The following is an 8,432-nucleotide window of genomic DNA, read 5'->3' on the forward strand; positions in this document are numbered from 1 at the left end:
GGTGAATCTAATCAATCAATTTACCTGCAGCGCAATACTTAATTATGAATGGTTGACCCAGATAGGGTAATATGGATTTCAAGGTCTGAAGATGACCCAATGAATTTCCATTATTTTGTTCTGTTTATGGTGGTATTTTTAAGATTTATTGTCTCCTTTTTTTAACGCTATGTTTAGCAGAGTTGTCCTTTTCTTTCTCCTACGTTCACTTATTCTTCAATTAGTAATTACGATAAACATTACTCATCTAGTTCCGCTATAGTAGGTCTACTGAGACCACAAGATGAATGAATGATTTACTTTTGTCCTTTCTTTATCTTATTATTATTATTATTTTCTTCTTTCTTTCATCGTGTTCTCCACCTTTTCCCTTTATCATTCATGAACTGACCCAGTTTAGCTACTACGAGCAACAGTTTATTAGGTGACAAAATATTCGTATTTTTTCCCCTAGCCATTTTCTGTTTTGAGTATACTTTGTTTCATCGTTCTTTTATTGTCCAGTTATCCTCCTCCATCCCCTCCTTCTTCTTATAATGTTTTCCTCATTTCAAGTTTCCTATCTTCTTTTTATCTGAATTCTCATTTTTTTCTTTTTTCTTTTATATTTGTCCAGTTCTTTATATGTTTCTCTCCTTCGTCCTATTCTGTATTTTCGAAGTTTTTGAAAATTTCCTGTCTCTCTCTCTCTCTCTCTCCTCCTCCTCAGCACCGCCCGAGGGTATGATTTCGTCCAAGCACTCGCATTAAGGTTTTCGAGAAAGTACGGGGGGCTATTATAGAGAGATTTGGGGTTATAAAGCCTCGGAGGCAATTGGTCCCTGGTATGTGATTAGCCTCCCTCATTAGGAGTTGCTATCACCTGGTGTTTTTTAATCGCCATCACGATCCGCACTGCCTGTTGTGCTGCAAGTCGTCTTCTGCCTTCGCTCAAGTAGATCAATTGTTTATTTCTTCCCTTTTTTTTGTCCTTTTTTTTTCTAGGGACGGGATGGGATAAGGGCGATTTATAAATTGTTTATATCTCCCTCTTTAAGTATTTTTTGGGGGTTGGTTTGAGGGTTCGCTCAAGTAGATAAATTGTTTATTATTTTCCTTTTGTTTTTGTTTTTTTAATTTCCTCATTTTTCAGTATGTGTGTGTGTGCTTGTTTGTATGTGAGTTGGGGTGGAGGTGAGGGGGCGGGAGGTGAAAAAGAGGACGTAATAAATGGTTGATTTCTTCCATTTATTTTATATTTTCCTACTTTCGGATTGGTGGGACAGGGGAACAGTTGTTGCATGAACTTGCTAAAGTAACTTGTTTATTTCTTCCTATTTAGATTTTTTTTTTTTTTTTTTTTGGGGGGGGGGGGGTTTTTTTTTTTTTTTGCGCCGAGGTTTTTGTGTAGAGGCAGATGTTATACGTATCCCTTCAAGTAGATAATTTTTTTTTCTTCTTTTTAATTTTCCAATTTTTCATGTTTTGAGGAGGGGTGGGGAGTGTTGCACTTTTTATGCCTCATGGTTTAATTACCCTTTTTAGTTTTTGATGTGGGAAGTGAACAATAAACTAATATTATAGATGAACAATTACGTAAGAAGGAAAATGACCTTTAATAATTTATGTCATTATGTGAAATGTTACCTTTCATATTCTTTATCAATTAATAAGGGACGTCAAGGGGCTACGATTATCCATCTGTTTGAAACGACCGACAATGATCATAGCATCAATACCATTTTGCAAAACTTGAGGCTCAATAATGGTTTCAACTTACTTGCTCCTAAGCTAGTGGGTCTCTTTAGGACCCATCCCAGTTGCTAACTACTAAAATTGCAAGCATAATATTGAAGAAGTTGGATTTAAAATGATCCAAATATTTTTATTTCAAAATTAGAAAAATAAAATAAAAATGATTTGTGAGACTTCATTTCTGTAATACCTTTTTTTAGTTTTCTGTAAAAGAAAGCTATTGAGGTGGCTTTGTCTGTCCGTCCACACTCAGATCTTATAAACAACCGAGGCTAGAGGGCTGCAAATTGGTGAGTTGATCATCCACCCTCTAATCATCAAACATAACAAATTGCAGTCTTCTAGCCTCAGTAGCTTTCATTTTATTTAAGGTGAAATTCAACCATGATCGTTCTTCTGGCACCACAATAGGTGCCAACAACAAAGCCCACCACCGGGCCGAGGCTGAATGTTTACTGGGCCGCAGCTGATAGTTTCATGGGCGGTGGCTAAGAGTTTCATACAGCATTATACTTGTATTTTGACATCACCCTTTTATACAGTGCATACTCTAGGGTTGAATAATAGAGGCCAATACGTGGTAATTCAGGCATCGAATTATACCTTATAAATACGCAGACATATCTGATGATAAGATGCTGCTATTCATATTTCGGGGATATGGTTATCATTACTTGGTCGATTACATCTGAAGGTAATAAGTCTAACTGTCGAAAATGTATGCTCTCTATGGAATTTGGAAGGTAATACTTATTTTCTTGACAAGAAAGGTAAGTTTTTATATGTTCAATGGGGCACAATGACATCATAAATGTATTCAAAAGACGTGAATGTAAAAAAAGATGGTTTCGGCTAAGAAATAATAATAACAACAATAATTATAATAATAATAATAAAATAATAATAATAATAATAATAATAATAATAATAATAATAAAAACTGTCACTCCCCTTTGAAAATCATACCTTTAAAAACCTAAAAAAAAAAAAAAAACTGAAATAAGTATAAATAAGAGAGAGAGAAAAAAAATGTAAAAGTGTGCATGGAAAGCCTTTAGGGGAAAGGGTGAAAGGAAAGAGAAAGGGGAAAACGAAAGTGTGGGGAAGAAGGGGTCAGTCAAGTCAGGAGGGGAAGAAGAAGAAGAAGAGGGGGGAAAGGGACAATGTCCGAGAGGGAGCGGAATTGATGGGGGGGTGGGGGGAGGAATGAGTGGTAATGAAGGAAATACTATGTCACGCTGAAAGAGGATGGGGGAAATTAAAAGCAAGAAGGGGGAGGACACAGATAAGTGGGTGGCGAAGGAAGTGGGGGAAAAAGAAAAAGAAAAAGAAGAAGCGAGAGATTATTTGCAAGAAGTTCAGTGAAATCGTTGCCATGCTTATCAAGGAATACCTCAAGGAAGAGAGAGAGAGAGAGAGAGAGAGAGAGATGAGAGAGAGAGAGAGAGAGAGAGAGAGGGGGGGGGAGGAGGTGGGCATTCGAAATAAAATAAAAATGATTGGCAAAAAATCAGCAAAATCGTTGCCTTGCTTATCAAGGAAGACCTCGAGAGAGAGAGAGAGAGAGAGATGAGAGGAGGAGGTGGTGGAGGAATGAGACCGGTCAGAGGTGGGGATAGAAAATGAAAAAAAGTAAAATAACATCATTACCAGAAAATCAGCAAACTCGTTGCCTTGCTTATCAAGGAAGGCCTCAAGTAGAAGGAGGAGGAGGAGGAGGAGAGTAGGAGGAGGAGGCGGAGGCGGAGTAGGAGGATCTGGAAGGACTGTTCGTAGGAAGTCAGTGACATCGTTGCTGAGTCCATTGAGGAAGCCTCAAAAAGAGGGAGAGTCAGAGAACCGGGAGGGTGGGAGGGGGAAGGGCGGGAGAGGGGTGGCAAGGAACAAGAACGTCTTTGAGATCCTCCCCCTCTAAGGAGGACTTGAAAGGGGGGGGGGGGAATTATGAGTTAAGAAGGGGTATGGAGTGTCAAGCAGGAGGAGTCACCTGCAGAAATGAAGGCAAAGAAGAGGGCGTAGCAGCTTAGGAACAGGTGGAAGAGAGAGAGAGAGAGAGAGAGAGAGAGAGAGAGAGAGAGAGAGAGAGAGAGAGAGAGAACGTTTTTAAATACTGTGGGTAGGTAGTCATCTTACAGGTGAAGGTGATTATAATTCAAACTGAAAAGCACAGACCATACTTCAATAATAGCACAAAACCAAAGGGTACCAGTTAACCTTGCACCTCTGCAAGTGACACAGCTTGATAAATACACAAGACAACAAGACAACCTTTCTAAATTCCACTTCCTTATATACTCCTCAAAAAACAAAAGCGTGAATATTCCCACATTTTATCTGAGACAGCAATAATACACGCAGCCATATCTATGCTTTTATATTCTGGTTTAAAATTTTCCATATGATATATCTATTTACCAAAATCCAACTGGATTAATTGCATTTTTAAACTGTCATCCTGGGATAGCATTGCAAATGAAAGGCGGACGCCAGAAGGAACTCTAAACCATTCGTTTCCTATTTTCTTTTATAGGTCTTCTGCTGGAGCCTTGGAAATCTAAATTTGGATTGAAGAAAAGTCCATTCTCCGGTGAGTTTCGAACCTGCGATAAGAAGCAGCAGGGTCCAACATTCACTGTGCTACACAGAAAACAGAAATGTATCAAATAAGTTCAAGGTCTTGCACGTCTATTAAACAAAGCGAACATCCTATGATTTGTTCATGCGTCGAGGAGTGGTTGATTCAGACCCCACGAAACCTGGGTCTTATATTTAATTTACGGCTTATGCTAGTCAGTATTTACCTCAGAATGGACTAAAATAACGTCAACATGTTCCTGTCTTTATTCTCGTCACCACCATCATCATTATGGGCAATGGGAACTTTTGATATGAGTTAAATCAATGGGTTGAAGAAATAATGATCCAAATTGTTCGTCATAACGTTTGAGTGGAATATAATTCACTGGTCAACACTGCATTAACATTACTTATGGAAATATTATCTTAAATGAAAATATTGGAAAAGTCTTCATATAAAACAGGTCCTAATCCTATTTACTAGTAATGCTCTTGGTAGATTAAGTTCGCAGACGTTTTAGTATTAATTTTTTAGTAGTCTTTAACAAAGGTAGCCTCAATTTAGTTACATTATATCACAATAAAATTACTACTATAGCGAAGTAAATAGCTTTTAGTTTTCTGAAAAGAAAACTATTGTGCCGGGTTTGTCTGTCCGTCCGCACTTTCTTCTGTCCGCCCTCAGATCTTAAAACCTACTGAAGCTAGAGGGCTGCAACTTGGAATGTTGATCATTCCCCCTCCAATCATCAAACATACCAAACTGCAGCCCTCTAGCCTCAGTAATTTTTATTTCATTTAAAGTTAAATTTACCCATACTCGTGCGTCAGGTAATGATATAGGTCATGTCACCAATGGGCCGTGGTTCAAGTGACATGGGCCACAGCCCATACAGCATTATATCGAGACCACAGAGAGAGAGAGATCTATTTTCGGTGGATTTGATTATACGCTGTACAGAAAACTCGATTTTTTTTAACTGATTGTTATTATTATTATTATTATTATTATTATTATTATTATTATTATTATTATTATTATTAGCTAATGTAACCGCATAATGTAAACACATTCTGGAGTACAATTGCACTGTAATACATTTAAGTTTATAATGTATCACTGCACTGACATGTTAGTATAATTCATATTATTATTAAACATCATATGAAAACAGCCTTAACGGTCAGTTTGAAATGTAAGTTTCGACGGGATCAAATGCCCTTAAGTGCAGAAAAGAGAAAATAGAAGATGATAAAAATAAAAATACAAAACGAGAAGAGACCCAGAACCAGAAGACATTTAAAGAGAAAAACACTGAAACCAGAAGACTTATTTAAATCATTATGGAATCGAATGCAACTTAGCATCGGGGCCACTTCAGCGCAGATGTCTACGAGGGCCGAGTAGAACCTCCAGGGGGCCTAACACAGACATTCACTTACTGCTGCTATAGTTAAAGTCTTTCAAGGAGTCTTTGTCTGTCTTACCGAGATGGTCTTTAGAGTCCTCGCCAGTCCTCCTCACAGTCGGTAATGATGGAGGGAATGACAATACTACATTAAGGAATGCGTTGGTGAGTGAGGCAGCACTCCACTCATTATTGTAATCTTGAAAGCAAATTGGTCCCCATGCATAAATACGCAATCGGAAGTACCTTGGGCAATAAGAAGATGGCGCCACGGTCAACATCATTAAGCCCATCAGTCGACGTTCCTCCCGATAACCATTATTCTGTAAAGAGAAGGAAGAAAATGAAGTTTTTTTTTTTCGTCGCTTCAATAAAACGAATAAAAATGTCGTTTTCTATTTTCGTGTTACAGTGTAATAAACACACTTGTCAATTGTTACAAAACGAGTTATTCGTCATGAAAAATTCAACAGACTCACAATGCTATGTACTATTTACATTTAGGATTAAATGTGCTCAAACAGGCACGCATACCTGTATACACAACACTGTAAGAACTGTACACACGTACGTATAATAAATATAGAACATATATACACGAACACACACACAATGTACATGATTCATGTGTTAAATTTAACGTCATATTCAACTTTTTATTGTCTTTAAAACTAAAATGGTGTATCAACAAATGATCATATTTACTAAATCTCTTGTTTGTATTGTTGAAACATTAACTATTAAATAAATTAAATGAAAAGGCAAGGCATGTTTGAAAACTGTTACTTTATTATGAATTAAAGGAGACAAGCCAAAATGGCGTCTATTTTTTATAAAACATTATGAAAATTTAATATAGACTTTAAAGCTAGATTTTTATTTTGAGTGACAGAGCCATTTATGTTTGTTGAACTATAATTGTTTACTTCATTTCATCTCTTCATATTTTTCAAAAACTGAGGATCTGTTCCTTGGAGACCTGCTTTGCAGGTTATTGGCATTCCATGCTTAAGCATCATAAAAATAATAATAATAATAATAATAATAATAATAATAATAATAATAATAATAATAATAATAATAATATAATATAAAATGAATAATGTGTCCTAAATAATCCGACAAATAAAAATTGAATGTATATAACAAATACTGATTTGGCCCGCTATAAAGAAAAAAATTTGTGTTTAGAAGTGAATCCTTTGTATATTATTCCGATAAATTTATTAACTGTAATTTTGCAAATAGTATCTTATGTTTTATACCTGTCTAGAAAGAAATTAAAGCTGAACTTCTCCATTTTTATTATTACTACTACTACTTCTGCTACTACTACTATCTTATTATTATTATTATATTATTATTATTATTATTATTATTATTATTATTATACTGCACAAAAACAAGCCTGAAGAGCCAGCAAAGTGAAAACGAAGGCACACACACAGAGGAATATGAGAATTATAAATAAATAAGTAACACACAAAGATTATTCAAGACCTTAATGAATCACAACAAACACAGAAAAATAGGACTGGTGATCGATTCCTTTTACAGCAATTGTCCTTCAAGCTGAGTATTATTTTATTTTTTTGTAAACAAAAATGAACTCATAGTTAGGAAAATATTTAGTGTGTATGTATGTATGTATGTATGTATTAGATATAATATATATATCATATATGATATATATATACTATATAATATATATATATATAATTATATATATGTTAATTAACACTGATATCATATCTGTCAATAAAAATATAAGTAACTGTCTTATATTCACAGATACTTATATTTTTATTGGCAGTCATGTTATCAGTGTGTTTAATTATATATACGTATATATATATATATATATATATATTATATATATATATATATATTATATATATATATATATGTATATATATATAATAAACACACTGATATCATAACTGTCAATAAAAATATAAGTAACTGTCCCCTTGGACTGCACCCAGTGGAAGAACCTCCATGGAAGCATTAAAACTTGGCTTAATAACACCCGAAGAACCTTTGCCACATTATCATGAGATGAGAATGCACTTGCAGCAGATATAGTCCGGTAGTGAAAGCAACGGTTCTCGAACTGTGTAGTTATTATCCGTCATAAAAGAAAAATGACAAAACCTACACACACACACACACACCGGATAAACTCATCAAATAAATTCGCAAGAGAGGTTGCAACATCACAAGTCAGAGACGCATGTTTCTTCTTCCGCTTCTTCTCACTTTTAACTTTTCCATTTCTTTCTTCTTTTCTTAATATTACTTGTCTTCTTTTCTGTTTCTTTTTCTCTCTTGTACCGACCTCCTCCAATGCTACTTTTTTCTTCGTTATTCTTGTCTAATTTTCTTCTTAACTCATACTGACTTGACAAGCAGATTATGGAAGTGCTGAAGCCAAGATGTGGATTTCGAAGACCGAAGGCTTTCTCTGCCTTGGAGTCTAATGAGAGAGAGAGAGAGAGAGAGAGAGAGAGAGAGAGAGAGAGAGGAGATAGAGAGAGAGAGAAGAGAGAGAGAGAGAGAGAGAGAGAGAGAGAGAGAGAGAGATGTAGTATCTTTATGCATTCTGTTTATATTAAATATATTGCTTGACAATGCCTTTAACAGATGTCTATGCGAAATTTTTTTTATCTACTTATTCATGATTTCTTGGTAAAAATATAAGAACCAATATAA

The 8,432-nt window shown here is 35.4% G+C and overlaps 1 protein-coding gene across 8 annotated transcripts in view; it reads right to left on the reverse strand.

Annotated features, from left to right (window-relative positions):
* The window catches only part of LOC135202253 (uncharacterized), a 1,045,919-nt gene that overhangs the window by 505,444 nt on the left and 532,043 nt on the right, over window positions 1-8,432 (reverse strand). For 6 of the 8 annotated variants that reach the window (XM_064231542.1, XM_064231540.1, XM_064231541.1 and 3 more), the window contains one exon: window positions 5,967-6,043. The exons of the other annotated variants lie outside the window; for them this stretch is intronic. The gene's annotated coding sequence lies outside the window, so the exon portion shown is untranslated. The remainder of the gene's footprint in view (window positions 1-5,966; window positions 6,044-8,432) is intronic. 8 annotated transcript variants of the gene reach the window in all.

The sequence above is a fragment of the Macrobrachium nipponense genome, chromosome 30, assembly GCF_015104395.2.
Source record: "Macrobrachium nipponense isolate FS-2020 chromosome 30, ASM1510439v2, whole genome shotgun sequence".
NCBI classification, from domain to species: Eukaryota; Metazoa; Arthropoda; class Malacostraca; order Decapoda; family Palaemonidae; genus Macrobrachium; species Macrobrachium nipponense.